We start from the raw sequence: 6000 nt of genomic DNA on the forward strand, positions 1-6000 counted from the left end.
TACAAGGACAAAAATACCTAGCGCAGGGGTCAATAAGAAAATATACGTACAAAATTGAGAAAAGCCTTAGTGCATTTATTAATATTGTGTGATTTAACAAACAATAACGCAACATAAAAAAAAACAGAATGAAACACCATCCATTAGTGCAGGAGCGGAAAAACACTAAGTTATTTTTCGATATTTCTTCCAATGAGATGTTATTCCGTTCAAGTGTGTTAAGGTAACAGAGAAGTGTATAGGCGCATGATTGAAATCGGTACACAGTCCGATAAAACGGTGTAGACCAAGCGGTGCAACGGCGTAAATTGTACATGGGCACACGACTTTTTTGAAAATAAAGTGGATGAAATGAAAGCCAAATCGATTTGACTTACCATGCTTGCACCTAAATGAGCATTAGAAACTAACGCACTAAACTATATGCATCGCCTAGTAATCCAGACTGAGAGGAACACTTAAAGGACGGTTTTAAAGGAATGGTATTCGTGTGAAAAAAGTTTATATATATATATATATATATATATATATATATATATATATTCTATGCCCAGTATTTTCCTCCTGGCAAGTAGCGCACTAAACTGCATAATTACTAGGTTCTTCGTTCGAACCTTTTGATTTAGGTATTCGCACAACTTTCTTGAAATGGACTTGTTCTCTACCTATGTAAGTAATCCAAATTGACAGTGCAAGTTAAATGGTAATTTTTCAGGAAGCATTATAAGTGCAAAAGAGAGAGGGCTGCGTAAATTGTTGTCTAAAGTAAAATGCAATCTCTTGCCACGACGGCTTGCAGTGTCGCGGTCATGATGACAACTATTTCAAGAGAATTTGCTTTGCGAACACCAACCTCACAGGTGATAAATCAAATGACTTGCGGTTAAAAAGCCAAAATTTGTAACTGAGGGATACTTACGAAGTGTTTGTTCTAGATTTTGCAGCTACTCTAAATCAACAGGGAGGAAGTCGGCTACATAATAGAATGCAAAATAAACAGTAGAATTGTGTTATATATTCTCGAGTGATTTCTTGTCTTCTGACTGCGTTCGCGTCTGCGCTCATTTTAACGTAGGGTTATACGTCACATGTCGTCTTTTTTGGGCTCCGCACCCATTGCTTCGTTTGGTGGGTGCTACGGGCTGAATGCGTTCTTTATTGTAAATTATTATATACAAATTCTACGGAAAACATGCCAAAGAATTGATTCTTGCCTCCCTCTTATTAACCGTGTTTATGCGTGTAAGAGTCAAAAGCAAAATGTAGCCACGAGTGTTCACCTGCTAGAAGCTATAAAATTTTAATGAGCAAACGTATAAACATAGCATTGGGCGGCCATGCATTTTAGAGCGTTAAGATGAAATTACAACGGGTTCAGTACGAATGAAAAAAAAAATTGTTGGGAATAGAGCGCCCATTAAGAAAATGAACGCAAGTTTTGTTGTTTAAGTACGCGATAACGGAATTTTAAAGGCTTTAAGCGTTGTTTCTCTGATGTGAAACATGGCTTCGGAATTAGTACGTTTAGTTCTTTTCATAATATCAGCAGACAACGCCGAAGAACAGTAAACCTTGCATGAATATTCCCTACGTATGGGTTTATGAATCTCGAGTAAAGTGAAACTTTAATGGAAATCAGTGCTGTTACGCTAGAAAAATCATTGTTCCAATTTTTGTTTTGTTTTATCCCGTTGAAAATGTAGACATGCTCGAGCAGCGGCTCCGTAGTGCATCTTTGTGTTGTAATCGTGAAGTGGTCGGGCATAGGTGCTGGTAAGCCATCGAGTTTAGAACTAGCGCTGCATTTAGCACACGAAGAGGAAGAGAAAGCACAGAAGAATAATGAGCGAACCCCGGATTGATATTGACTCATCGAATTCATTCGCACCAAAGTTACCCCGTTCAATCAGGCTTATCACGTAGGCATCGTTTATTGGTTGCTGCCTCGTTTTTTTATACCTCCAATCAGCGCGTGCTTACAACACGATGACGTTCGTTGAAGGGATCGGTGCCACCTGCATCTGCTCTAATCGGATTATCTCAGCGCGCTCCGCAGGTCTTTTCACCGCGTATGATCTTCCCCACGCCTGCACGTGGGAGATTGCTGTGGTTGTCCTTGGGAGGCAAGTGCAAGTTTGCCAGGCTAAAATTACTTCCGTAATCCATGATGAATGTTACTCGCTGTAACAAAACTCCTATAGCTGGACCCAATTCCTTATCTCCGGACCCTACAACTACGCTAACCTACGTCAGGCTCTTTAAATAGTTCTGAATTATAAAGTACGCTTTATTCTAACTAGAGATAAAGTAAAGCATATCAGTATGCAGCCAGATCTGCATACATCTATGGATGCAAGTGTTATATTAACCTTCTTCGCCCCTGTGCCGATATACCTTGCCTTCTGTAAAGGCTTAGTGCAATAATTTTAGTGAAATAAACAGTTATTACGAGAGCGCACATGTCACTATGACCGTTCGATAGTCGTCGTAGGTTGCCTGCATTGAATCTCGAACCAACGCATTTATATTTGCTCCTTTATTCTGGAATTCTTCACACACCTATATCCACTTAAGCTACATGCCTAACTATATAGCTACATACCTCCACCACAGCTTTGTTGAAATAGTCGAGCCTCCGCGCTGCTGTGGGAAGCGGACGAGTGCTGCTTCTGGGTACCTACCGGTAAACTCGTTAAACAAACATGCTCTCTGCTTTGTGATCGGCAGCTACAGGAGTTGCAGAAGATTGGAAGCACATGAACCTATTGGGAAGTTGGCAGCCTGGGACCGCCAGTGTTTTTTTTAAGAGTCTCGCTGTTTTGTTTGTCTCGGTGCTTGCACAGCATAGTGGTCTGAACCAACCTATCCCAAGCAACCCACCCCTGAAAAACCGGACGCCTGTGCGGTGGGCTGCCTGTGACCGCCCTATAATCCGGTGGGTGTCGGTCTATGAGCATTTAATCACGCACCTCCTGCAGCAGAGCCAAGCGTGCTACCTAAGTGATATTTTATTCTTACATTTCAAGAAATCGTTTGAGCGGGTATTGCACATAAAGATGTGATCAAACTTAAACCTATCCTCAAAAATGTTTCCCTTCGTCCTTGGATTCAAGCATACCTTTCTTCAAGAAAACAAAATTTAAACATAGGTGGAGCACATTCGCGCTCAAAACCAGTGCTATCTGGAATTCAACAGAGATCAGTGATATGACCCTATATTTTTAAATTTTTATAATTGTATTGTGCAGGAAGTGCCCCTTAAAATAAAACTATTTGCTGATGATTACTTCGTTAATCAAGGAATTGTAGTCCTGCAGACGAGCCACATTTAGGTTTTTCTCTATCTACAGTACAATCATGGTGCGGCACATGGCATATGTGCCGCACCGTCATTGTAATGAACTTTTGCAAAATGTCCTTAAAGAACCGTAAAAAAATTTTCAAATAGTTGGTTTGTAACAAGAGAAGTGTAGAAGAGTCTGTGGATAACACGGAGACTAGACTAGCCACAATCGAAAAAAAAAACGAAGCGGCTGAAAAATTCTGAAGAGAAAGTGACCCAGTGTGAAAAAAAAAAGATCACGTGAATGCCGAAGACCAAATTCAGGAAACTAGCCATGAAGCTGGATGACTTTTAAAAATAGGAGTCGACGGAACAACTTACTCACCAACGGCTTGGCGGAGCAGCCGGGAAGGAATCGGAAATCCCTTCAATACTAAGTGCAACATCATATCTTTAAGGATACTGGGCCTTGAACTGAAATCCCTCAAAAGAATCCACACGATAAGCACCCAAAACGGCGGCCGAAAGCGCCGGGTCATTATCCGACTCTTAGACTTCACTGAAAAAAAAATATATCTTGCTGCTTCAAACTTAGAGACACGTCTATTTATATTTATGAGGATTTTTCGGAAAGAGTGAGACAACTGAGAGCTCCTCTATGGTGTTCTTCCGCAAATGACATAGCAAAAGGTGCAAAAGTAAAGCTGGTATTCGACAAACCACAAAATGTGACGCGATAAAAAATGCTAGGACGGAATTAAAGCGAAGCGTCAGTTATTCGCGAGCTGAACAAACAACTTCTTCCATGCGCAAAGGCAAAAAATTACACAAATTCACAGCCCACGACGAAGACAATCACAGTTCTTTCTCTGAACGCACGGAGCGTAGTAAAAAAGTTTTGTCGACTAGAAAATTTAATCTTGACGTACTAATCTCATGCATTAGTACTAACAGAAACATGGTTGCATGCTAGAGTTCTGTATTCTGAAATAGTCGCTTCATCATATAGGCTGTTTTGTAGAGACAGAGGCTGAAGAGGAGGAGGGGTAGCAATGGCAACCAAAACTAACTTGAAATGTTCAGCGTTAGATGATATTCCGGACCACGAAAGCGTGTGGTGCAAGAGCACATACCATGGGGGGTGTATACAGACCCCTGAAGGATCCGCCTAAATATCTTGATATGGTGCACGACTATCTTTCAAAGCAGACAAACAAAAGGTAGAAATTTATTGTCATGGGGGACTTCAATGTTCCAGGATCAATTTGGACTAATCTTTCACATGATGGCCGGGAAGTACAAAGTTAAGAATTAGTACTGTGCACCGCGTTAAGTTTTTCATTGGATAAACTACTTACTGAAATACTCGGATAAATTAATCTTCACCGTTCCTGCTTGATCTAATATTTGAAAGCTGATCACTTTACGGATGCACTGTGTGCATCGAAAACGGCATTGGAAATCACAAAGAACATGTCTTATCCCGTCCCGTATAAACAACTCGACAATGCAATAAACCACTGCACACCTACATAAAAATTACGCTGTGCGCAGACTATTCCGCCATCTTCAGCATCTCATAGTCGAAGCTTCTAGCGTTTAATGAAACGAAAGACGTGTCCGAACTGTGGTCACGCTTTAAACACATTGTTATCTTTTGAGAAGAAGATTTCGTTCCGCAAAGAAAAAAGCGTGTCAACTCTGAATCATCATCATCAGCCTATATTTACGTCGACTGCAGGAGGAAGGCCTCTCCCTGCGATCTCCAATTACCCCTGTCTTGTGTTAGCTGAGCCCAACTTGCACCTGCACATTTCTTAACATCATCACCCCACCAACCGAGAGGCACCCCACAGGGGGCAGTCATATCTCCTCTACTCTTCAATATTGCCATGAAAGGCCTCTCGGAGCGACTCGCCATGGTGCGCGGGACTAACCATGCTCTCTACGCGGACGATATCACCGCGTGGTGCACGGGAGGGTCCGACGCCGGGGTAGAGCTGGCGCTTCAACAGGCACTAGACATCACGGAGAATTTTCTAGTCGGTTCGCGCCTGAGCCTGTCACCGGCTAAGTCCGAGTTATTACTGTACAGACCCACCCTACGAGGGATGAAGAACTTCACTCCTTTAGAGCAGATTCCCATAGCTATATACACACGGGATGGGCTGATGATCCCCAGGGTAGACTCCATCAGGATCCTCGGACTCCTACTGGAGTCCAAGGGGGGCAACTCACAGACTATAGCCCGCATCACCTTCAAGACGGAGAACATGCTTAGGTTCATACTCAGGGTCTCGAACCGCAGGGGAGGGCTGAGCGAGAGCAATCTCCTATGGCTGTACCATGCGTTTCTCATGAGCCACAATAATTACGTCGCTTCGGCGCTGCACTGGTCCAAAAGGGAAGAGGCAAAAATCGATGCACTAATGCGCAAAAGTATACAGCGAGTTCTAGGCTTGCCTATAACCACCAGCACCGAGAAACTCATACAATTAGGCATGCATAACTCACTCGCGGAGGTGATCGAGGCCCAGCAGATGGCTCAGGTCGTGCGTCTATCGTCCTCGCGGGCTGGTAGGCGCATCCTGGAATCCATAGACTGCGGTCTTACGGAGACTAACGAGCGTAAAGTGACTCTACCGTCCTCAATCAGAGGTACGTTTAGGGTAGCTCCACTACCAAGAAATGTCCACCCGCAATACAATGTAGGGCGC

The sequence above is a fragment of the Dermacentor silvarum genome, chromosome 5, assembly GCF_013339745.2.
Source record: "Dermacentor silvarum isolate Dsil-2018 chromosome 5, BIME_Dsil_1.4, whole genome shotgun sequence".
Lineage (NCBI taxonomy): Eukaryota > Metazoa > Arthropoda > Arachnida > Ixodida > Ixodidae > Dermacentor > Dermacentor silvarum.